The 27185-nt window shown below is 43.2% G+C and overlaps 1 protein-coding gene and 1 long non-coding RNA gene across 2 annotated transcripts in view; both read right to left on the reverse strand.

The window, feature by feature from the left end:
• FTO (FTO alpha-ketoglutarate dependent dioxygenase) overlaps window positions 1-27185 on the reverse strand; it is a 415913-nt gene that overhangs the window by 143321 nt on the left and 245407 nt on the right. The window lies entirely within an intron of this gene.
• LOC122420072 lies at window positions 1502-21625 on the reverse strand. Its single transcript, XR_006263167.1, has 2 exons — window positions 7571-21625; window positions 1502-4781 (listed from the first exon to the last, which is right to left on the reverse strand). It is a non-coding gene; the product is annotated as an uncharacterized LOC122420072 (long non-coding RNA).

A 27185-nucleotide genomic window follows, 5' to 3' on the forward strand; every position in this document is an offset into this window, starting at 1 on the left:
TACGTGTCCCCCAGTTCACGAGGTTGTCCATTTTACTTACTTTATCTACAATAAAATGCACAGATCTCAAGTAATAAGTTCAGTGAGCTTTGAAAAACATATATAACCATATAACCATCATGCAACCAAGGTATCCATTCCACATCATCCCCAAGTTCCCTCATTTCCAGCTACTTCCCTCCTCTTTCTCTTCCCTTCTCATTCATGTTTGTTATTAGCCAGGTAATAAATGTTACCAGCACTTGACTTTGAAGTTCCTGACCTACTTCAAATTTCCTCAGATTTCAGTCAGGAAACTAAACCCTAAGGAGAGGGAGAGCCAGGAGGAGAAGCGAAGCTCCCGAACCTCTGGTTCCTAACACCACCCTCAAGACGTAGCCCTCTCAACCTGTTGCCCAAGAGGTGACCTGAAAGAAATGCGCCCAAATACCCTCATAGCACGGAATCCCAGGATCACAGAGGATGGGTGAACGATGAAGGCTGTGACTTCACTGGGGATGAATCAGGTTTGGAAATAGCAATTAAGCCGCTAAGAGAAGTAAGTTAAGACAGAGACTTTTCTGGGAGGGTCACTGTGACCTAGATATGAGCAAGTTTACTCTCTCGGAAGCTGTGATGGGCCTGCTCCATCCCCACCATCGAGGGAGCATCTGGGGTCAGCGTCCTGCTGTGGAGCCTCGCCTCTGCTAAACTCTGAAATGGCAGGAGCCCAGAGGCAAAAATAACCTCTGCTGTCCGCGCCAGGCCACCTGCTTCTCGTCTGGGGCTTCTCATCTTTGCTTAGGAGGCTAAATGCCATATGGGATCCTGAACCCCTATTTTTTTTAAAAAATGATATTTATGAAATTAAACCTGAATGCACGTCTGTGTGGAGTCGACTCAGTGCCTTTTTCTTTCTCCCTTAATCCCTTTGGTTGATTCAGCTTCCACCTGAGGGTAAAGGTACTGTATGAGGAAAACCAGAAATAAGGTACATTCCTACTTTTACATTTAAGAGGTGACAGCATCCTTGGGCCAAAGTAAGCAGTTCCATATGGCTTTAAAGCAGCCATGTGACAAGGGTACCTCAACTACTCCATTCTGAGAATTTTTCTGTACTCTCTGGGTGCACGCTGGCACTAGTAGCAAAGAACCCGCCTGCCAGTGCAGGAGACCTAAGAGATGTGGGTTCAACCCCTGGGTCAGTCAGGAAGATTCCCTTGGAGGAGGGCATGGTAACCCACTCCAGTGTTCTTGCCTAGAGAATCCCATGGACAGAGGAGCCTGGTGCGCTACGGTCCATGGGGTCGCGCAGAGTCGGACACGACTGAAGAGACTTGGCTCACGTGCACTTTGTGCACATGGAAGAGTGAAATTCCTCCTTCCTAAAAGTTTGCCCTTTCTTCCCAAGAAAAATGGCTCAGGGGGTTGGATAACCCTGGCATCCAGAGTTGACTTAACCTGCATGCAATCATCAGTACAACCCCTGGGAACTACATAGGATTTTTTCTGTTTATTTCCCCTCACCAAGGTTTGAGTCTGTAGCCAATGAGAAGATACTATAGTTGAAAGCAACCAATGAAAATAATCTGGTCCTGTACTTACACTTTATGAATGAAGAAGCTGATCACCGGAGAGGTAAACTAGTCAAAAACTACACCTTTGTGTACACGTCCTGGGTTCAATACTCAATGCAACTTAATAATAAGTGTGTTTGTGTGTGAGTATGCTAAGTTGCTTCAGTTGTGTCTGACTCTGTGTGAACTTATGAACTGTAGCCCTCCAGGCTCCTCTGTCCATGGGATTCTCCAGGTAAGAATACTGGAGTGGGTTGCCATGCCCTCCTCCAGGGGATCTTCCCACCCCAGGGATCAAACCCACATCTCTTCTGTCTTCTGCATTGGCAGATGGATTCTTTACCTCTAGCGCCATCTGAGAAGCCACCTTAATAAAATACAGGACATCATTTTGGTTCCATGCCAATGTTATGGGTGAAGAGAAGCAACTCCATCTTGCAGATGAGAAGACTGAGACCTTGAGTAATGAAAAATTCACTTTCGTCCAGAACAATGAAGTCTGACACTAGACAAACAGTCATCTCTCTGAGCTCCCGTTTCCTTACCTCTATGGGATAATGACATTTTCTACTTAGTAGGATTGTTATGAAGATTCAATAACATATGAAGAATGCTAAGAAAGTATCTCAACATTCAATACATTCTTGTTGTTAGCTATTATTAACCAAAGGACAGAGCCAATAACAGAACCTTCTTCCATATTACCGGCTCGAGGCCCATTCCATTCGATCATGTTATAAGAAACTCAGATTTTACCTCATCTATACTGTAGTTAGAACACGCACGAAACACAGAGGTGAAGGACGGAAGTGGGGAGGCAACAGAAAAACTATCTGACACATGAAGATTGGCTGTTACTGAAAAAGGGCATCAGGTAATCATCATTCAGTTTTGCAACTGCATTTCATAGAAGAGTGTGGACGGGATTTTATTAGAAGGCTCTGCCAGAAGCATATTGGCAGATACAGTCCTGAGCTTGCAGTTCACCAGACACACAAGAGCCCCTCTTTAGGAAGGGGACCCTGCTTGGGCGCTGGCTCAAGTCCAAGTTAATGCACAGTTAAAAGTGGCAGCTGCAGCCGTGCTGAGACAGGGGGTCCCCTGGAGGAGGGACTGGCCAAGGAGGCTCTTCCCAAATTACTTATCAATTGTTAACAGAGACAACTTTAAACCACACACACAAAAGCAACCAAACCTCAACAGAATTTAGCCTCAGAAAATACAGATGTTAGAAGAATAAGTACAATTAGTCAACAGATGTATGAAAAACCTCAAATAAAGGCAAATCCAAACATCAGTGAGGCTGATTTTTACCTACCAGTTGGCTAGAGGGAATCTCTAAACTATAAGAATGTTGGCAAGAGTACACTGAAAACTTGCATACTCCTATTTTGCTGATTGCAGTGCATACTGGTGCAACCCCTTTGGAAACCAATTTGGCAATACGGACTGAAAACCATAAAAACAGTCATATCTTGATTAAGCAATCCTCCTTTCAGAGTCTAAGGAAGTAATCCAAAATAAGGAAAAAGCAGTATCAGTAAATATGTAATTGCAACATTACTTATAATGGTGGCAGATCAAAAGCAACTTAAATGTCCAACAATAGAGGAATGATTTTGCATATTCAATACATTTCCTTGATGGAATATCTTGCAGTCATATAAGAAAACTGCCTATAATTGTAAGTGAGAAAACAAAGGCTATGACAACTATTTTAAAACATCTGTATAAAATGCATATGCACTAGACAAAGACTCAAAGGGAAATATTCCCAAAACATTACTACTTGTTTGTGGCTGAGTGTCTTTCTATTTTTAAAAAAATGTTTCCACATGGTCAATTTATTACTGAGGAGATCCCCATTTTGCTAAAGTTACCATATTATGCATATATGCATATCAGTGTGTACTAACTAGCAGCCTGGAAAGCACAGCTTACTACAGATGATTTGATCTGACTAAAATGGTTTTATTTATTTTTAACTTAACATTTTAAAAATTTATTCAGCTACACTGGGACTTGGGGCTTCCCTGATGGCTCATGCGCGTAAAGAATCCGCCTGCAAAGCAGGAGACACAGGTTCGATCTCTGGGTCAGGAAGATCCTCTGGAGTAGGAAATGGTAGTAATCCACTCCAGTATTCTTGCCTGGAAAATCTCATGGACAGAGGAGCCTGGTGGACTACAGTCCATGCAGTTGCAAAGAGCTGGACACCACTGAGTGACTAAGCATTCATGCGTTGGATCTTAGTTGCAGCAAACGCGATCTTTGGTTGCAACATGAGAACTCCTTAGTTGTGGCATGTAGGATCTAGGTCCCCGACCAGGGATTGAACCTGGGCACCCTATATTGGGAGCATGGAGTCTTAGCTACTGGACCATTAGGAAAGTCCCTGGCCTGTACGGTTCTACAATAGTGAATTACCTGCTAATATCAAAAAGTTCAAACAGTTTCACATCCATAGCTCCTAGTGAGAAATCCAAGCATTCTTCACATCCCCACAAGGTACATCTGGTCAGAATGAAGATGCTACTGATCCTGCAAAAAGTCTAAGTGCTGGCCTGCTCATCACAGCTGCCGCAAGTCTTTTCATCCAAGCCTGCTTTACTGTAACCTGTCACCTCCCTGATTGCCGGTCTGTATGATTAAGAGGGGGGAAAAAAAAAGAACAGATGATGGAAAATGGTACCTAACTGAAATCCTTCTCTAACGGTGAGTCACTGCACATTAAGCTTAGGCTTTGGCCGGACCATTATATCACCAGAAATTCATGGTCCAGTCCACTATTATTTTCACAATACATGGCATAGGTGATTCTGGGGTCTTTCCTACTAACAAAAGGACAGTTGTACCCACCTGGATTCTCAACCCTGGTCATGTTCCTCAAGCGATATTTCTGCCACTGCAATCGGTCTGCTTTTTCCTTGAAGCTTGTCCCTGGCAAAGTCCTGGCCACCTTCTTTCTCCGAGCTTAACAGGACTACAGAGCCTGACACAATTCAGACACCAGTTCACAGCCACATTGCCCGAGCTGCTTTTCCACATTAAAAATCCAAATTATTTTCTGAGTTTCTTGAGATAGAGAGCCAGCAGATTAAAGAAGGTGCTTGCTCTCTCCCTGTATGTATTTGAGCTGTGATCTCACAGAACTCCGGCTCTTTTTACTGCAGGCAGATGTTGGCATTTTTCTTTTCCCAGGGGCAGAGGGTATAAGAACAGAGCCTGTGTCATAGAAAAGTAGAGAGGTAGCATTGCAAGGTATAGGGACCATCATATCTACTGCATAAGGATGCTGCATGTTTAGAATGTCTGGGAGCCTGCTGTTTGCAAATTTCTACCCAAAAGTCACCAATTACCATTAACACTCTGTGTTACATTCATTTACATAAGCCTCTGCCAAAGCTACAACCTTGGTAGATAAATGAATTAGAAAGAAAACAAGCAAAAAATTTTTTTCTTAAGTAATTTACTAGTTTTCATATCTGATCACATAAAAGCCAAAGGAGTGACTCTGGAATGAGGACCTTTAGCAAGCACAAGGACTCCAAGCAGAATGTCCTTAACTGTTTCCTAAAGCTGGGAAAACTGTTCTTCAGGCAAGAGAGAAGATTTATTTCAGATAAAGGACAAATGCTGTCCTTTAATTAACAACATCTATCTCTGGGACAAGCCCATCAGGTATACAATACAGAAGATTCTTTTAATATAAAGGACAGATGGCAACTTCACTCTTGGGACTTTCAAGGCTGCCCCAGAAAAACACACAATTTTAAAAGGCTTTGAGAATCCCCTAAGGAGAGCCAGGCAGGAGACAAGAAAGCTTCATCGCCCCATTTACAAAGTAAACCAGAAAGTGTCTCCGAACCATCCAGAAACACTTGAAGAAGAGCCGGGGGAAGCCGAAAGGGGAAAATAATAATGTCTGCCTCGTAGTCAGACTGTGAGTCTCGTGAGTTTCCTTTCCTCTCAGCCTGAAGGGCACCTGATGAGAAAGGGTATTAATCGAAAGTGCTGAAGAGCATGCCAGGCTCCACCATCAAATAACGAGAGAGCAAAACACAACTTTCAAGCCTCCTCATTTTTTCGTCTTCATCTTTTTTTAAATCGAAGTACAGTTAATTTACAATGTTGAGTCAGTTTCAAGAGTACAGCACAGTGATTCAGTTATCCATATATATCTATTCTTTTTCAGATTCTTTTCCATTAGAGGTTATTATAAGATACTGAGTATAGCGCCCTGTGCTATACAGTAGGTCCTTGCTGTTTACCTGTTTTATAGACAGTGGTGCGTATATGTTTTGTTAATATCAAAAACATCCAACCGGGCCACTGCCACCCAGCCGAGCACTGGGTTTGCTTGGTAAAAGGAGGCTAAGATGAGGTTCCCCAGCCCGAGTGGAATGCCTCTCCTTTTATGGTTCTCATTAATTTGACTCCACGCACACATGTGTTGCTACAAGATTCCTACAGCATGTGTTAGACCTGCCTAACTGGGTGCTAACATTGTAAACCACACATCAACACTTCTTGCCCGGGTGTTAATGTCTGTTAATGTCCTGCTGGGGAAAAGGCTCTTAGAACCAGCCCAGCGCCACAATTCAAGACAAGTTCGAGCCTTGGCGTGTTGACTCTAGACGGCGTATTTTATTAACAGCACTTTGGAGGGGGAGGGGTGCTGTGGCACGGTACTTGGTTTCAAGTTGCTGAGATGATCTCCACACAAGAAGCTTAAAGAGCCACACAAATCTGCAGGAATTTAGGGTTGAGGACTTAACCATGTGGAATTCAGCTACTGATACCCCAGATACCAAATTAGGCTTTTCTTCTGCTGCCCTGTGATGCTTCTAACACAAGGATACGGGGAGGAAAAGGGCTTGCCAATGTCATGGTGAGTTTCCCTGTCTGCACGTTTTCTACAATGCCTCTGAGATGGTGTATATTTTCCTCAAACTGTATTTCCTAAGTTCCCAAGAGCACAGATAATTTGCTTATATATGCAAAATGCATATATGCGGGCCACAGATAGAGGTGAAGGAAGTATATACTGTGGGCTTCTTTTCTATAACATAGAAGAATGCACATGCACACACAGATGCACATATATGAAAACAAGCTAATTAAATGACAATTTTAATCATTTGGTGGAGTTTCCTTGAGCTTTGCTTGGCACCACACAAAGTGCATATCTAAGCCACACAACTCCACTCCTGCAAAAAACTGAAGGAAAAGAAAAAGACACACACACAAGCACAACCGTCAAAACCGGATTTGCCCTTCTCTAAATTAATCCAATTATTCAAATGTCAGTTATATCTGTCACAGCCTGGCTCCTTGGGCCGAACCAAACTGTTAAAAATTAAAACTGTTTTACTTCGTTTAGTCTTTCTGCCTTTTTAGTGTTAAATCCACAGTCTCGACAAAAAGTTGTGGGATTTGACACCCAGTGCAACACAACCCTATTGCTGTCATCCATGCATAATTCACTTTGGAAATATGCACTTGCTTTAAAATGTTACTAAAATATACATGTAACATATGCTAATTGCACTGCGTTGGCTTGTAAGCTCCAGCCACTAGGTTAGATGTAAACTTCGCCAAGTGCATACACTGTACATAAAGGGATTATAAATGAAAGGAAATATCTCTGTCCCTAGCTCTCTGTCTCCAGCCTCGGCCAAACTGACAGCCCCAAATCCCAGTACCATCTAACATGCCCTTCCCGTGGAGAAGACAGCCTGTTCTCAGAGTCTTAATTACATCCCAGCTGACTGCCCAGCATTGCCAAAATCAGGCAACAAACGCTGGCCCTTCACTCACAATATGGTCTGCTAAACAGACTCCTGGTCACACAGAAAGAAACTTTCATGATGTGGAGAAATAAAGGGACAAGCAGGAGATCAAGGGAGAGCACAAATAGTAACCTAGGGGATGGAAGAGACAGAAACAATGCTTCCCCACCATGCCAAAAAGGGAAAAGCAGAAAAGAGAGGAGAAGAGAAAAAAACACAAACCTCCTCTTCCCAGAATCTTTGGGTACCACCGAGCCGCAGAATTTTAACAAAGCTATCCTTAATACAATGAAATCAAAGCCCTACTCAGCCAGCCAAGCACTGCTGCTCCTCAAGATGGGATGCTGATACCAAGACTCAGTAGATTAATGATGGTTAAGCAAGACTCACCCGCCCCACACGGATCAGGCCATTATAATTACAGAAGAACAGCGTGCAACATTCTACCATTGCAAATGGTATCATATGTTTTCCTGGCTGGCTTTTTGGGAAGGGTTTAGCTTATTTGACATGGGCAGAAGGTACTAGAATCTTACGGTTTGTATCCACCTGTCTCTCACATCTACATACAGAAAATTAAGTTTCTTTCTGTTTGTGACCACATTGCATATAAGTGACAACCAAGACGGTCACCCAACATAGAGGACATTCTTCGTTTGGCTCAATTCTAAATACAGACGAAGGACATAAATGAAATTTACTTTCAGGAGCTTTGGAAGGTAGTTCTCCAGAGCAATAAAAACCAAGATCAGCAAAAGATCCTAAAAGGGGGGTAAAAGAGAAAAAATTGCCCTGTGTATTAAAACGTCGTATGCTGAGAGAACCAACAGTGGTTTCAAATAATGAGTGCCAAATTAGCAGTTACAAGGGAAATGAGAAATGAACACTTTTCAATAGGTTTCCCATATTTTTCTACATTTGCTTCTTTTTGTCTCGCTTCTCTACAAGGATGGTGTTTTAAAAAATTAATGCACATTTAATTTTACTAATTCATTTTAGTATTGAAATTGTGTTTCTGAGGGTACCATGTATTCAACACAATGGGAACAGTGCCCCCTGGCATTCGATCATGGACCCATCCTGGGTCCATGGACCCATCCTGGTTGATTTGAAATTAAGCTGCTTCTCACATGGGCAACTCCACGAAGTTCCAAAAGGACTATGGACTTAGCTATTTTAATGATAGTAGAGGAGTCTCCCAAACAAAGCAAAGGCAGTCTCTAGTCAAATAGCAAAAATGACTCATAGGTAGCAAGTACCATTTACAAAGCACTTACACATATATACATCTGCACTAAGTTTCAAAGTTACACTGTAAGGTTGGTATTAGTCTTCCCAATTTTATAAAAGAGGCCACTGAAGGTCAGAGAAGTTAGATGGCTCATCCAAGATAATAGGGTTTTTGACCGCAAAATGCATGCTGCCCTGTGGTGTTGCTCTAGAAAACACAGAAGACAGAATGAAGAAACTAAATATTGTGTGTGTACAATGTTGAATAAATCAGAAGAACACTAGTGCCTTACTTTATAGGAAGAGTAGGGAGAGCAGACACGGGCTTCAGGCAGGTGGCAAGGTGTTGAAATGCAGCTCCTTCTACTATCTTCCCTCCTCCCCAACACAGTTACCCTTGGGCAGGGAAGATGAGGACATCAGAGATGCCTTTATTAGGACTTTCAAAGAGCACAACTAACTGCTTGCGCATGCCACCACTTAAACAACACTACCACTATCATCCTAGTACCACTACTAATTCCTTCCTTGTAAAGGAAAATTATGCCACTAGTCCCTATTATACCTGACAACATGATGGGATGTTTTATAAAAGGGGTCATTATTACAGGCCTGGAGTAACAACAAGGAAACTATTACAACTGTTAGGATAAATGATTCTGGGACTCACAAACTAGTTTTTTTCTTTTTTTTCTTTTTTGGTTGTTGTTTGTTTTCAGTTTTACCTCAGGGAAAATTGTGAGTTGAAAAAAAAAAAAGTTTCGTTATAATCTGAGTTTAGCATGGCTTAGCTAGAAATCATAATCTAATGCCTTATACGCAGCCCTAATATTAAATCTTTATACTGTTTTATCCTTTGAGCTGGTATAAAGCTATAAGACAAGAAAACAATGGGTCCAGTATACCTTAACAGTGCTGAGTAACAGCCATGTCAATGATTCATTATTTTCTCTGGAACTTAAATAATGAAGATTTGGAATCCTGCTTCCATTATAGAAACAGACTACATTCAAATTGCATCTTGAGAATTGATACCAAACATCCTTTGGGGATAAATTCGCTGCAATTTGAAGTCTGGGAAGGCAACCAAGATATTTAATGGAAAGAACATGGACACATTAAACATGTGCTTAAAGAAGAAATTTTTAAAAAGAGAAAGAAAACAACTTTAAAATCCAAGCCAACGGGAATGGTTTCAAATTATGCTGAGAGGACATCTCCCTTCCTAGCAATCTATGTATCAACTAATAAATGAAAAGAGAGTAATTCTGCTTGTGTTCTGGTTCCTGTAAACATGTGTCTTCCTCAAGGCTCTTAGGCCAGGGTTTGGCAAGCTAAGGTCCATGGGCCAAATCCTGCCACCTGTTTTAGTAAATAAAGTTTTACTAGAACACAGCCCCCCCAACCCCACCCTCCAGGTTCATTTATATATTGTCGACAGCAGCTCGTGTGCTTCGAGAGCAACCGTGACAAAGACCGTGTGGCCCAAAGCCTAAAATATTTACTATCTGACCTTTTACAGAAAAAGTTTGCCAACCCCTGGCCTTGAAAAAGACCTGCTATGATCCATGTGGCAGGGAGCTCAACCGATTCTAAATAACTCAGGCTTGTGAAAACAGATTTAAAGTTTATATTTGAAGAATTACACTTTGTTTTACGCTCTGGCAGGGTTTTTCGTTTTCATAGTAGTGGCCGAAAGCCTAGTGCTGGGTTAGCATTATTACTAGGAACAACTACAGGGAATTTTAGCAATCTGCTCAAAGTTCCTTGCTCAAAGTTCCACTACCTTCCAAGACAAGAGGAAGTCATCTCACAGAGGCACAAATCTCAAGCTGGTGACCGTAGCTTCAGAAGCAACAGACCCAAGTTGAGTCCCTACCACTAACATGACTTTAAAAACGTGAAGCGGAGGGTTCTCTGGTGGTTCAGTGGTTGAGACTCTGCCCTGCAATGCAGGGGACATGGGTTTGATCCCGGGTCAGGGAACTAAGATCCCACATGGTGAGTAGCAACTAAGCTGGCGCACCACACTAAGCCCTGACCCAGACAAATAAATTAATTAATTAAGAAATAAAAACGTGAAGTGGGAATTATTTCATCAGCTTTCAGAGACCGAGCTTCTTCATCAGGAAAGTAAGGAAAAACCTCTCTGCATGAAGGTGAATGAGATGAGTTGCTACAATGAGTGCGACGCCCTTACACAAGGTCTGACGCTCTCTAACTCAAGTCTAGGAGAGAAGAACGGAATTACTTCAGGATTTGCAGGATAAACTTTCAAGAGGCCTTCCTGCTTATGCACCAGTTTCCCCTCATCCAAATATTTGCTATCTTGAGAATCTTTTTACTCTAGTGACCTGTCTAGAGGTGGCTGAATTCCTAATACTAACAGAGAAGGGGTTTGGTTTCCTTCAATTTTTGTCTTTGGAAAGCCCAAATCTCAGGCAGCCTCTCTGCTGCCCTCACCTCAGGGGTCTTTCAAATTTTGACTCCTAACTCAGGTGGCGTTAGTGGTAAAGAAACGGCCTGCCAATGAGGGAGACATAAGAGACACAGGTTCTATCCCTGGGTCGGGAAGATTCCCTGGAGGAGAGCATAGCAACCCACTCCAGTATTCTTGCCTGGAGGATCCCAGGGACAGAGGAGCCTGGCAGGCTACAGTCCATAAGGTCGTAGAGAGTCGGACACGACTAAAGTGACTCAGCATGCACGCAGCAAGCTCTGAGGCAGGCTCTCTGGCTGAGGTCGCTGCCATGTTCTCCGTGCAATCCACACAAAATAGGCCAAATAATCAAGGCCCTATCAGTCACTCAAAAGATACAGAAGAGTAAGTGCAGGCAAGATTTGGAGAGAAGAGCTTATCACTCATGCTGGTGAGATACAGAAGCAGAAATATGAAGAAGAATGAGATCTGGATCTGAAATACACATGTGCAGCTATTATACTGGGCTTCCCTGGTAGCTCAGATGGTAAAGAATCTGCCTGCAACGCAAGAGACCTGGGTTCGATCCCTGGGTCGAGAAGATCCCCTGGAGAAGAGAATGTCAACTCACTCCAGTATTCTTGCCTGGAGAATCCTGTGGACAGAGGAACCTGGGAGGGTTACAATCCATGGGGTTGCAACGAGCTGGACACGACTGAGTGACTCACATGCTAGACACACAGCTCTGGGAAGAGACCCAGTGAAAGAGGTTAATGCAAACAAGGAGACAGTGAAGATGACTTAGGAGTGAGAACCAGTGATTCGGATGCTTTGGGAGGCTGCGGACATCACATCCCCAGCATACCTGTTCCAGTGATTACGCATGAGGTGCTCAAGAACTACCAGCCAGAATGGTGGATGCCAAAGGTGCCTTGTGAGAAGTCTTTTTTCACACTGCCCTTTACCTAAGAGTTCATGATGCAAGAGATTCAGCGATACCACCAAAGATGCGTCATGGGTCAGACTGGTGCAAATTGCTGATGATATTGGTTATTCTAACAATTCCCCGGGGGCCCATCCCAACATGTGCTGACTGAATTAATAACAAAAGTGGATTGAAAAGCAGATTTCAGGCAAAGCTGATAAATGTCTGACGAGACCTAAAATTGGAAAGTCTCCGATAATAATGAAACACAAGCCAGTGCATCTAGCTGGCAAAATCCGTCTTCCCAGCCTTGAACCAAAGTTGGAATCTACCCTGGAAGAATGCACAATAGAACTCCCATGAATGAGCTCCAAGAATTTAATACCTGTTGCAATTTTCTCCAATTTAGTCTATGAAATAATAACACAGACAGCAATTACCATAAAGGAAAACTTCAGGTGCAACAGCATTAGTTCAACAGCCGGGATCAAGTGTCAGCCCAGAATAACAAATTTCATTCATTTTATCTCCAGCTCTGGAGACATGCTGCTACTGGCTTTAATAGTCAGGAATGTCTGTTGGCTAAGTGACTCTGCAGAGCTAGTCAACTGAGGGCGGCCTGCAACAGTTTAATTGGGCAGCTCACGAGAATTTTATCTGGGAGCTGGAAGCGGTGGTCCCTAAACACGCATAACGCGGCACCCGATGCTGAGCAGAGGGGACTACAGGAGGAGAAAGGGGAAAAAGGAGAGCTTCTGATGGCGGGATCTCTCATTGACGCTGGCGTCAGCCTGGCTACAGGTGCATGGGAGTGGCAGCCGGAGAGAGGCGGAGTTCAGAGAGCAAGCCATCATTGATCTTGTATTGATTTCTGGACACGGCGCCCTAGATCCATTCCAAGATAGAATGACAGTTGTCGGTTGTGTGCTGATGAGAGATGAAACTGACTCGCACCAAGCAGCCCTCTTGTTTTCTGATCATGTTTCCTTTAGAAACACACCAACCACAGATTTTTCTTTTTTTTTAATTCCCGGACAGAGAAATCCAAACAAGTTTATCACTGAAAAAAGAGGGTTAGGGACTGGTTAATCAGCCATTTGTCTTGGCTGCTCTGGATCTGGGAGTCAAGGGGTCAAAAGCAAGCTCAATCGGGCCCTTTCGTTTTATCTCAGGTATCCCCCCGTCTCTGGTAATTGAACCCACTCTTCGCGGTCAGAGTTCCTGTCACTCATATGCAATGTCTGTCATTACTGAGAAATGCTTCATGTCATATTACACTGACAGAACCACTACAGCAAGGCTAGCGAGATTCCCCCAGCACCACAGCTAAGACAATGGGAACCTCTTTCAGGCCAGTGATGTTTAACATTTTATGTGCTGACACTGTGTCTGTAAGCACAATATAATGAAAGTCTAGTCAATGGGAGATAAAAATTCCTACTCTCGCCTCCTTCAGGGGCTGCCAGGCGAGATCAGAAATAAAACAAGCTGGCAGCTCCAATGATACCACTGCACCAGGGCCACGGCAGGCCTCTTCTAAGTGCGCCATGTGGATGCATACACCGACACACTCACGGCCGTGCACGCGCACTTGCGCCCGTTTGTTTTTGATCCGGCTGGTGTACAAAACTCACCCGTCCCTGGGCAGGGCATGCATGAGTCACTGTCACGGGGTCAATGACCTTAGAAATCAAACCCTTCTTGGAATGTGTTCTGGACACTCTGAAGCTATGAAAGGCAGGGAGGGGGTGGCCTGGCAGCACCTTGAACAAAGCATGACTCCATCACTGTTTGGAAGTCTCAGGATGAGTTCTGAGAAAAGGGTGCCCCAGAGAGGTGCTCAAAAGCTCCAGGTCCACTTGGGAGCACCACTGACCCCTGGTTTTCAAGGCCTTCAACCTACTTTCCCAGCCTCACCAGGCTGTGTTTCTTGCCACACAGTGTACACAGAAGGCTCCATGTTACTCACGCCTTTTCACACCTCTTGCTTTCATGCCCCTGGGCCTTTGCACATTTCTGTTTCATTTGGGAAGGGCTCGCTCCCTCCCCCACCTCCCTCAGGGCCCCACTCATAGGTTCCCTGTTTATGGAGGTGGCTGATGCCCCTGAGTGGTTCATCACCCTCTTTGTGGTTGAGAACCTGGAAAGACCCTGGGGGTAGTCTGAGTCCTCATTCTGGCGCTGAAACAAGTTTGAACACTGTGCCTCAGTTTCCTCACTCTAAAATGGGGTTAACAATAGTGTCTACCTCATATGGCTATTGTGAGGATTACATGAGATAGCCCACAGAAGCAGTTACAATGCTTACATGGCTTCCAGGCAGTACCCAGTAAAGAGCAGCAGCATTCAATAAATACCTGCTTTCATGACAATAATAATGATGCTGATAAAATATCAACAACAATAATAATAATAATATCACTGCAATTGGTATTCTCAAAGCACTCTATATTGGTGTGTGCTTAGTCATGAAGTGTATCTGACTGTTTGCAACCCCATGGACTGCAGCCCACCAGGCTCCTCTGCCCATGGGATTCTTCAGGCAAGAATACTGAAGTGGGTTGCCATTTCCTCCTCCAGGGGATCTTCCCGACCCAGGGATCAAACCTGCGACCCCTGCATTGGCAGACGGGTTATTTACCACTGAGCTACATGGGAAGCCCCTCTGTTTATAGTAGTAACACAGTATCTCATTTTTTCCACTGTGCTCCTCCACTTGGCACAGGGCCGTGGGCATCAACGCTATCTGAGAACTTGCTAGCAATGCACATTCTCAAGCCCCACCTGCAATCCGTGTGTGCACGTCCACAAGGTGGTCCCGATGGTGACCCCGAGGACACGCCCCCAGGCTCAGGCTCAGTGTCCTGACCTCCTGCTATAGCACTCCAGCTCCTCTGCCTCCCAGACCCATGTTCCTGGGAAATTTACTTAACATCTTTTTGCCTTGGCTTGTCTTGCCCTTGTTAAAATTAGGGATACTATTTAAAAAAAATACTGATTGTTGTAGAGGTCAAATTAATTCACATAAAGCTCTTAAAAATTCCGGGCCTGGCATGGAGAAGCAGTCACTGAGAAACGAACTCATACTTATATGGTGCGTGCTCGGTCACTCAGGCCTGTCAACTCTTTGAAATCCCATGAACTGTAGCCCCCCAGGCTCCCCGTCCTTGGAATGTTCCAAGCAAGAACACTGGAGTATTCTTGCCATTTCCTGCTCCAGTACCATTATTACCGACACACACAAAGCGCTTGGATGCTTTAGCAGGAGTTCCAAAGAGTTACTCCTGCAGTAGTGTTCACCTGATGTTCAGCCTCCTGCAGGCAGACAGCTTGCCCGATCCATCTCTGTAACCCCCAGGAGCTGAGCTCAGGCCTGGTTCCCTGGAACTCTGGTGAATCCAGAGGCCCAGGAGGCAGGCTGGCTATTGATCTGTGGTTGATGCTGTGTCGGCCGCAAGGCAGAGAAACAAGACAATTCACTTCGGACTCAGCGGCGGCTTTCCCGAGGCCCCCAGCCTGTGGACCGATTTTCTTTTGCTCAGATCCCCTCCCCGGTTCGGAGGCTGCCTTCACTAAAGGTCACACCCCCTAAGCCTGGTAACTTTGGATTTAAAAATCATTTTGACTTGATATTTTACAGGGAACATGGCAGGCTTAGTGAGTTTAATCTCTCTCTCTCTTTTAATACACCGGAGGTGGGACACCTTTTAACCTATCTGACAAAGCTTTAAAAAAGCCTCTGCTTAGAAACTGACTGCAGCCTGAAGCAGAATGTAAAAGCTGGCCGTGAGCTTTCCACGCTGGAGGGGGCCAGCCCACAGAGTCACAATCGCTCAGCTCTGCTCCGGCAGAAATCAAACTATACTCGCCAGTTCATCTCCTCCTCGACCCCTCCCTTGAGAAAATCGGAACCGGCAGAGGAAAAGAAACAGCTCTCCGGCCAGTAAGCTGGCCTTCTTTGAATGGCCTGCTTTAACAATCTCTTCAAATTGGCAGGTATACAACACACCAGGAGTATTAAAAGGCTGGTTTTGCAGCAAAGGAATGAGCTAACCTGCTTGGGAAAAGCTCCCATTTTAGACAAGCACCAGAACCATAATTAAGTAGTAAATGTTGGCTGTTGTTTATTGAAAGAAAACATGCTAACTACACTGATTATAAAAAAGACTCACATAGCTAGTCCAGTAGTGAAAACTGTAAGTCTAGGAAGGTCTGCTATTTATCCAACAGAAGACAAGATCCCTTCAAACATATCATCACAAGCTAGAAGGCATCAGCAGTTAGCAGGGGGTAGTCTCTAAGTGTCTAGATCTACAGGCATCGCTAATATCCTGGCAGCTGAAAGAATGTAGTGGGTTTTAAAACACATATTACATTTAAATCTAAGGGATAAATGAACAGACTCCATATCTGGCCGGCTGTTTCTATCATTCCTTGTCAACAAAAGGTTACCGGTGATTCCAGATTTTTTTCCCCCTACTTCCAGCAGTGAGAATGAAGGGGACTCAAGAATTGAAGATGCTATCTTTCAATCTCTGGGAGCAATATCAAGTAGATCCTGGCAATAGAGAGAGAAGCTGAAATGACACTGGTATAAAAATAATTCACATCTCTCTCTGAAGGCATTACCACTATCAAACTGGACACAATAATATGTCAAGTATGACCCCAGCAAAGCGTCACAAACCCTGTTCCCACTACTGCTTGAGGGCAGACCGTGCTGAGAGTCTCAGACCCTCTCGAGATCCCTACAGTCCAATACTAAGCATTTTTCTGGAGCCCTACCATGAACCGTGAAGAATTCAGGCAGGAGAGTTTCAGATCTCAAAGTACCAGGCTCTGAAGAATAAAATGAAGTCTCTTTACCAAACCAAGTGGGGAAGATGCACGTGGCAAAGATATTTTTTTATGCTGAAATATTACACGGCCAAATGTTCCTGTCAAATTGTGGTTTAATTACCTTGGCCCCCATGCCTCTTATAATCACCTGTCATTAGCGACAATGCTGGCATCTGTTTACACGTCTGTCAGAAATGCCAGCCTAGCTGAAGCCAGGGGAGAAGAAAACTTTTATGGGGCTATGGCCTCTGTTTAAAAAAAAAGGTCACCTTAAGGTTGACCTGTCACCACCCAGGGCCATCCCTCAAAAGATAACCTAAGGAAAGAACCCCTGAAGCAAACAGTGACTTCCAAGAGAAACACATTTTAAATAGGGTTGTTTATAGAGATGCTCAGACCAAAGAAGAAAATGTTGGTGATTCATGGGCTGTATTATGTCTCCTTTCAAGGCATTTCTGCTTGCCTCCAGGAAATAACACCAGTGATAATGTGTTCTACATTCCAATGTCTTCAGGGTCTTTCCACCCCGGTGCTCCCCTCAACCTTACAAGGTCACACCTGACACCTACTTCTTCCATTAATTCTTCTCTCCTCCTCCGGGGACTAAGTCTGCTCTCCTTGCCACTTAGTAGCTGCCACTGCCTACTCTATTTGAGAGGATTTTCTCCCTGAGACTGGCTTCACTGTAGGCCACCACCTCCCGAGGGTCCCCTTTTTTCCCCACATCCCTAAAAACAAACACACAGATCCTTTTGTCTTGACATTTTAGCACATCAACAGCAGATAAGTGAGAGAGCAAGTGAGAGAATGACTACATCATAGAGCTATTCGAAAACCTGCAACATTTTTAGTTCACGGTTAGTGATTTTGAGGTTCTGATGCTCTTGCAACACATTAAATTGGCCTGAACTGAAGTTCTGACCGTAACTGTCTTTATTTAATTTTTTCCAAATTCAGTTTCATCATCTATAGAGACATTAATACTCAACATTTGTACGATGACTCGGAGGAAGAATCATGAAAATACATACAAAGCATCAACACACAGTAGGTGCCCAGTATCTGCTGGGCTCCACTTTGATTCCCTCTTTCTTTCCATAAAAACTTTCCCAACTCATAATGACTACTGATTTCAAAGAGCCCGTGATTTACTTACGGCTTTTGCCATTTAATCTGGCATTTCTCTCACAACCAATTCTGTCCGCTTTCTGCTGACTACCAAACCTCGATTAGAAGACAGCACTGAACACAAAATGGAAACTTTCAAAATGTTCTGTAATGGAATTTGGATCCATTTCTATCCAGAGACACAAACACCATGATGGCATGAAACCTTTACCCCAGCCCTAAGCTCTGACCGCTCCTGCCTCGCCAGCCCCATCTCACAGTCTCCTCCTCTCGATCACACCTCTTACTCCTGCATGGCCAGGCTTTCTCAGCTCCTTCCACATCAGGCTCTGTCTCCTCCTTGGCACACACGCTGTAAGCTTTGCTGTAACCAAGGCCCCTGCTGCCTCCCTTCTGGCTCAGCAGCCTGTGAGTCCCACCATGAAGGGCAGGGAGGCCAAGATGCACACCCTCCTCCAGCTGCAACGGTGGGAGCACTTTCCTCCACCTTCTAAAATTTTGAGAATATTAGCCCCTTCTCAAACTTGTACGAGGGCCCTTCCTGGACGCACGCCCCCTCTGGAGTTCTGCACTTCATTTTTAGGGCCACCTATCTCCCTCTGACCTTCTCTTCTCTTTGACTTTAACCTTCGGCAACAGTTATCTCAGGGGACTTCCCAGGTGGTCCAGTGCTTAGGACTTTGCCTTCCAAGGCAGGGAGTGCGGATTCAATCCCTGGATGGGGAACTAAGATCCCACATGCCTCAGGGCCAAAAAAACCCAAAACATAAAACAGAAGTGATATCATAACAACTTCAATAAACATTTTAAAAATGATCCGCATCAAAAAATCTTAAAAAACATTTTTTTAATCACCCCAGGTTTCAGGGCTGGGCAAGGTGCCTTGTCTTCCCTTAAATGACAAGGTAACATTGTTCCAGGAACATATTCAAAACCCTATCCATACTCTGAGGTAGTTTTAGGGGAAAAACAATCATGTGTCTTGCCAAATAAAAGACCCATCCACATGTTAAGTTTCTGACACATCCTTTAAAAGAAGATGGTTTCTTTGCCCCACAAAGAAATCCGAGAAGTCTGAGTTTGCCTTGGTGGTGATTTCAATAACTCTAGTTACTAATTCCTGATTCCTGATTCTTAAGATGCAGTCACGCTTCCCTGGTGGCTCAGTGGTAAAGAAACTGCCTGCCAAAACAGGAGACACGGGTTCAATTCCTGGTCTAGGAAGATCCCACATGCTGCCGGGCAACCAAGCCCGATGATCACCACAACTATTGAGCCTGTGCCCTAGAGCCCGGGCACCTCAACTACTGAGCCCTCACGCTGCAACTACTGAAGCCTGCGTACTCTCGGGTCTGAGTTCAGCAACAAGAAAAGCCACTGCAGTGAGAAGCCCGAGCACCATAACTAGAGAGATTACCAAATCACAACTGGAGAAAAGCAACTAAAACCTAGCACAACCAATCAATCAATCAATAACTTTTCAGATCCATTTCCTCCCCTACCCCTTCCCTTGTCCCTCTGAGATTCCAGAATGAGTTAGACAGAAAGCTGTGAACTGTCTTCATATACATCAACCATCTATGAGCCTCTTTTCCTTGATAACCACTAGAGCCTGCTCCTGGGCGTTACACTTTGCATAGGACCTTAGCCTTCCTTATTAAGTCTGATGCCATGGGTGAAGGAAAAAAAAAAAAAAGGATTTATTTTACAGATATGCTTTGGGGGCAGCTACTAAAGGGTATTCTGCTAGCTCACTATGGTCAAAGAAATCAGCCATAGCTGGCAACATCACACATTGTTTCAGAAAAATGCACTGTGGAGAACTGACACTGTACCTATAATTTCAAAAAATCTGCTCATGTAAACCAACCAGCGGCATGTTCTGCCACATAATGGAGAAATTCACAGGATGCTGGCCCCCCTGATGGCTTCTGTGGCTATAAAAGCCCCTTCATGCTGGATTTTTTTATATTTGGTAAATTAATAGTTTACTGTTCCAAGATTCCTCCGTGTTTATATTATTGCTTTTCTAACATAAAAGTTTGCAGTTGTTATGGAAACATATGGTAACATTTGCTGCTAAATTTTAAATGCATTTTCTACCCCTGTTACACACCTGAAATGAAGCCAAAAACTCTCTTTGCTTTACATTAGGGTGAAATTCAAACTGGTCTGAATGACTATAAATGGTTACTGTTTGTCTTGGCTCCTACCTGTATCAGATTTAGACGGAGGAATCTTAGGGAAAGAAATTACACGGGATAAAATGGATATTTCTAAATTACAAGGCCTGCAATTCCAGTGGCTCCAAATATCAGCTTTCTGTTTCATCTCAGCCTGCCAGCAAGAAAATGGTGGGGCTGGACAATAAAAGATCGACAACATTTACTCTCCAGAGCCAAAAACTTCTTGTTTTGATTATCCTGAAGGAGGAGGCTGCCAATCCTGATCAGTGAAGTCTTGTTAGCAAATTAAATGGTTGTAGATTACAATGGTGCAAAACGTGAGTTTTAGCCCCTGGCTTCAACGTGAAATGACAAAGGTATACATTCTTCCAACCCATTTTGTTCAGCAATTTTCCTCTTTGAGCATCTCGTGATTCTCAAGTAATTGTTCATGATGACTCTCGGCCCTTGGGGACCTTGGCTTGAAAACACTTACTGAAGTTTTCTAAGTGACCCTATTAGCAATTTCTCCACACCTTCACACCTCATCCAGATAAAGTTTCCTTGTGCAGTGTGACTAGTCATAAACACTGGGAAAAAATGAAGCACTTAGCTCAGAAAAATATCAGATGAGATCTTGCCTGTTTGAGCATCTTTCTGGAATTTTAAATCAAGATGAACCGAGTCACAGAAGAACTTCAGATGTGCACATTCAGTCTTGCTCTGGGATGCAGGAGAACTAATTCCCACCTACATCTTGGTCCTGGGGGCTTGATCTTCCATGTATTTCATTTGTTAAAAGTCAAGATGAACTGTCACAGGTTAACTCTCTGCCTTTTCTTTCTGGGACTATAACCATGTTATGTGCTTAAGATCTCCATTTTAAGTTTCAGACAAAATCAGACATTATTTCTATATATTTGAATTGAATGGGTGAAAGAATTAGGACGTTTTTCTAAGCATGGAAATATGAGAGGTTGCCAAAGATCTTTTGCTCCCTAGGCCCTTGTTTGGTAAGAAATAAGTGTCACTTAATGGGCTGGACTTCTCATGTGGCTCAGTGGTAAAGAATCCACCTGCCAATGAAGGAGATGTGGGTTTGAACGCTGGGTCAGGAAGATCCCCTGGAGAAGGAAATGGCAACCACTCTAGTACTCTTGCCTGGGAAATCCCATGGACAGAGGAACCTGGAGGGGCTCCAGTCCATGGGGTCACAAAGAGTCGGACATGACTGAGCATGAACGCATACATGCATCCCCTAATAACATATAAGCAGAAGGGTCTATGGCAGTAACTAAAAAACATAGCTTTATCATCTCCCTGCCCCGCCCCTTTTCATTAACTTCAATAAAAAATCTCAAGTTCCAAGTCATCTGTGCAATACTTAGTATACTTTAGAATATAGAGCAGGACCCGACCAGTAGCACAGGTTACAGCCTTCACAAAACATGGATGACTACTACATTATTATATTACACATACATAATATGTATAATATATGTGTATAATATCTACAAAGTTAAATATTATTTACATTATACAATGGGCCTCCCTTGTGGCTCAGCGGGTAAAGAATCTGCCTGCAATGTGGGAGACCTGGTTTGATCCCCGGGTTAGAAAGATCCCCTGGAGAAGGGAAAGGCTACTCACTCCAGTATCCTGGCCTGGAGAATTCCATGGACTGTATAATCCATGGAGTCACAAAGAGTCAGACACAACTGAACTACTTTCACTTTCACATTACATAATATATAATTATATGCAGTATGTGTTTTCATGTTTGTCTACCTTTCTTCTTTAGACAACAGAGGGTAATATTTCTTAACCCAACAACATGTAGAAAAATACAATAATTAATTAAGGCAAACATCAGAATTATTTTGCAATATATACATATATCAGATTATCATATTGTACAACTTAAACTTATACAATGTTATACGTGAATTATATCTCAATAAAGCTGAGAAAAGCAGGTGGGGAGAAGACACAAGAAGTTCAGTGCCTGGGCTCAAAGCTCTGGTCTGGCCACTTATAACTTGTTATCTTGCCTTTCTGGGTCTTAGTTACCTTAACTGAAGTATCACCTGAGTTTTAAGGTATCTCTATAAAATGGCAATTAAAACAACTCTGCCTTCACTGGGTTGGCATGAAAAATAAGCCAGGAAGTATGGGGGAAACACTTAGAACAGTACCCAGCACATAGTCAAGATTTACCAGAGGTTAGCTACTGTTATTAATGATGATGATCATCACCATCATCGTCTTCATAACTAACAGCATAATTATGACTAAGATACATGTTTCCTAATCCCTTCAGTTTGTTAAGGACAGCACTTTATGATGTGCTCCACCATCATGATTTTTAGCAATATTCATGAACCACTTACACTATTATATTTCCAGAATTTTTCTTTAAGTCAATTTAAAAAAATAACCACACAACTTAGATTCTTCCCTGGCAGTCCAGTGGTTAAGACTCTGTACTTTCACTGCAGGAGGCATGGGTTCCTTTTGGTTGGGGAACAAAGATTCCACATGTCACGTGGTGCGGTCAAAAAAAAAAAAAAAAGAACTTAAAAAAAAAAACAAAAACCAACAACTTAAAGATGGATTTTAGTCCTGTCCTCAACAATATGACTTGGGAACCATGGATCCAAATGTCAATCACGGTATATTACAAAATCACCTTCTGTACCACCTCTGCATTGCATGTTACTCTTCAGGGGCCTCTGAGTGAGGCCTTGGCACATTTCCAAAGGGCCCACCTAGGCATGAACTGGGAGACACTTTAGATTTGACAGAAACCTACCACCACCACCATCCACATGGACAATACACAGCCTTGTCAAGGGACTGAAGTGGATGACTGTTACTGAGCTTACTTCCCTTAGCACATACTCAGGTCTGAATCCTGTCTTGGTGCTGAAGGATTGTAAAGAACACCGTTTCATTAGCCTACGTCCCTAGTAACGAGAGCATCATGCTGGTGGGCGAGACTATAGACAGGGCGGGGGCCTTGTGAAAGAAGAAAAAAACGATGCTATACCAGAGGTCTCCTCCAATCTCTGCAGACCGCATTAAATGTATTTTGACCCCTGTGCTAACCCATTTTCCTGTGATACATTTGGTACAGGAAAAGATTAATTACTTATGAAAATCAAGAGAACATCTCTACAGCAAATATATTATCGCCGTATAGGACAGGACATAAAGGTTTGCACTTGCACCATTAGCTTAGCTATAATAAATGAGATGCTCTATGTGATGTATAATATGGTAAAGAAAACACATCTGTTTGCTTCTGTAGAAAAGTGCATAGCTGCACCTCACCTGAGTCTGCAAACACTTAGGCCCTCCACAACAAAGCTGCATCCCTCAGAACAGCGATGCCTGAAAACCATTATCCATGGATAATTAACTGTGTCAGGACACTGAGGTCCTAACATGAGGTCCTCATAATTCCCCACTAAGGGAAAGACAGTAAAACATTATTATAATATATTACTGATATTTAATAAGAAGACTGTTCTATTTGTGTGTTATTAATGCAAGCTGTAAGTTACAACAGTGTCTGAATTATTCTTAGTTCTTCTGGGCACTCTATCTTGAAGGGCACAGCAGTGCTTGGAGCTGAAGAACCATAAAGAAATAACTTCCACTTGGGATTAAAATTTTCAAGATATATTTGCAATTTGTTCTGTTTATTTTCCCTCTGATCACATGAAGATATCCACGGTGGACATTTATCACTGGAAAGGCCATTGCTAAAATGACCACTATTGAGGAAGTTCAAAGCCACATGCTGGTGAAACATGTCTAGTAGACTCCTTTGATCTTGAGTAGAGTCCATCATTTTGCTTTCTCCAAGTATTTTGGTCATTTTGAGACTCTCCCCTGTAGCACAAAGTATTTAAATTTCTCCATAGCCAGGATCTTTGACGCCTGAAGACAAAAGCCTCTCTCCATTTATTAGGATGACTTCCTACCGTGTGGGGCTGTTCTTTACCTCGTAATTAAAATAGCACCTGAACATGACCATCTGTGAATGCAGATTAAGTTTTTACAAAACGTGAATATTGTTTCATTTTTTTCCCCTGCCAAATACTCCTAAAACTCATAATTTCTGTGACATACTCCCCCCTCCACTGCACCAGCCCCCAAAAGCTTAAATAAACTTTTATTCCAAAAAAAAAAAAAAGGAAAAAACAGTAGGGTAAACATTTTGCCTCTCACGGCAACCTTCCATACATCAATAAAATCCATAAATTAATGTACAGCCCTATAATTTGTTCAAAGAACAAATGAGCTGTCAGTCTTTGCTTTCTGTTTCTAGGATTCTGTCAGTTTATGGCAACCCAGAGACACAGTTTGCCACTTAATTTTCCTCTTCCTTTTTCAAATACACACATTTTGGAAAAGACATTATTTATACAAAAGGCTGCCAAGACATTGGGTTAGGATGGATTTGGATATACAGACTATTTCACAAGCTAGTCTTATTTAACCAAAATAGAGTCTCTTTGGGAGTCTTTTGCACAAACTGCAAATCCATAAATGCAGAGATTATAAACATTGATACAGGCATTCCTTCCAGAGGGTTTTCTGACCTGATGTTAACTTTACATTAGAAATTCATGTTTCTTTAGAAATGTTGGCTTATTTCAGTGAAATGGTTCCTCTGGTATAGTTGGGGTTGTGATGTCAGCCTGGCTCCTTCCTAATAACCCTTATGAAATATTTACAATGAAATTGAACCACGCATGTGTAGCAGTTGACTCTCACAGCCGCCAAGATCTAGAATTATCTTTTTCTTTTTATTAAAGGAAAGAAATCATTTTTTATATTTTCCTCTTCTCCAGAAGATCAAACCCACATGTATTTAACAACTTCCCTGACCACACCTCCACGGGGCCATCAGTCTGAGCAAACAGACTGAAAGATTATTCTGTCCACATGACATCTTTGTGCCATGAAGGAACAGCTGGGTTCCCCCATGGCGGAGCTGGGGATGAGGCATAAACTTGAGGGTGTAATAGGAGAAATGGTGATCACCAGCAATGGAGTCCCTGCCCTACCTTCCTGAAAACCAAACTCTTCATTGGATTCCAAGCTGCCAACATTTTTGCAGACACCCTTTTTATAGTGACAATGAGCACCATATACACCTCATTCACTTTGGAAAACTCTCATATGCTTCCTCTGTAAAAGGAAAGATGAAAGATTGCCAAGTTAAAGGCAAAAAAAAAAAACAAAAAAACACGCAAATGTTTCCTCCAAGCAAGAACTGACACAGAACAGAACAACATTACAAGGTCACAGTACTCAGACTGCCTCCTAGTTCCCTGGCCAGGGTCATTACCTCTCTTCTCTACAAGCATGAGATGGCGGAGAAGATTTTTCACTCAAAGCAGGCAGGGACTTGCATTCTATACTCAGAACCCTAGCCATACATCCAATCTGCAGACATGTATTGATTGGCCTGAATAACACATAAAAACCTTTCAGTCAGTTCAGTCCAATTGCTCAGTCGTGTTTGGCTCTTTGCGACCCCATGGACTGCAGCACAGTAGGCTTTCCTGTCCATCACCAACTCCCAGAGCTTGCTCAAATTCATGTCCACTGAGTGCATGATGCCATCCAATCATCTCATCCTCTGTCGTCCCCTTCTCCTCCTGCTTTCAATCTTTCCCAGCATCAGGGTCTTTTCAAATGAATCAGTTCTCTGCATCAGGTGGCCAAAGTATTGGACTTTCAGCTTCATCATCAGTCCTTCCATTGAATATTCAGGACTGATTTCCTTTAGGATTGACTGGTTGGATCTCCTTGCAATCCAAGGGACTCTCAAGAGTCTTCTCCAATACCATGGTTCAAAATCACCAATTCTTTGGCGCTCAGCTTTCTTTATAGTCCAACTCTCATATCCATGCATGACCACTGGAAAAACTATAGCTTTGTCTAGATGGATCTTTGTCAGCAAAGTAATGTCTCTGCTTTTTAATGTGCTGTCTAGGTTGGTCATAGCTTTTCTTCCAAAGAGCAAGCATCCTTTAATTTCATGGCTGCAGTCACCATCTGCAGTGATTTTGGAGCCCCCCAAAATAAAGTCTCTCACTGTTTTCATTGTTTCCCCATCTATTTGCCATGAAATGATAGGACTGGATGCCATGATCTTAGTTTTCTGAATGTTGAGTTTTAAGCCAACTTTTTCCACTCTCCTCTTTCACTTTCATCAAGAAGCTCTTGAGTTCTCCTTCTCTTTCTGCCATAAGGGTGGTCTCATCTGCATATCTGAGGTTATTGATATTTCTCCTGGCAATTTTGATTCTAGCTTGGGCTTCATCCAGCCCGGCATTTCGCATGATGTACTCTGCATATAAGTTAAATAAGCAGGGTGACAATATGCAGCCTTGACGTACTCCTTTCCTGATTTGGAACCAGTATGCTGTTCCGTGTCCAGTTCTAACTGTTGCTTCTTGACCTGCATACAGATTTCTCAGGAAATCTTATTTTCAAATAAAAACCTTTGAATTATGGCTAACATTCAAATTGTTAGCTGACACACACAGTCTGAATTTCCCCCCTTCTCTCGAAAATGTAGGAGACCTGGTAAGACAGATGCAGCCTCCTTGCTGCCCACTTCAGATAGGGTGTGAACTTCCCCGTTTACTTTCAACCCCACTTCTCTGTGTTCATTCATCCAAATGATCTGCCAGGCCCTCCCTGCAGACATCTGAGTTTGCAGCGTCTTGTCTGAATTCACTAGAAAACTCACAAGTACCCAGGTATTCAGCTGTTTTATGGTCGAAAGCTCAGAAGAACATGTCTGTGATTAAGTCCAACCTCTCTTCGGGCATGATTTCACCGTTTCACGAGCCCTCAACACAGGGTCTCCCCAGAAAAGACGAAAACTCGAAATCGAAAAATTACAGGTACTCCAGTGTTCATAATAGCACCATTTACAGTAGCCAAGACATGAGAGCAACCTAAGTGTCCATCAACAGACGAAAGGATAAGCAAGATGCGATGTGTGTGTGCTTAGTCGTGTCTGACTCTTTGTGACCCCGTGGACTGGAGCCCACCAGGCCCCATGGAATCTTCCAGGCAAGGGATCTTCTCGACCCAGGGATA

Source organism: Cervus canadensis, chromosome 18, assembly GCF_019320065.1.
Source record: "Cervus canadensis isolate Bull #8, Minnesota chromosome 18, ASM1932006v1, whole genome shotgun sequence".
NCBI lineage: Eukaryota > Metazoa > Chordata > Mammalia > Artiodactyla > Cervidae > Cervus > Cervus canadensis.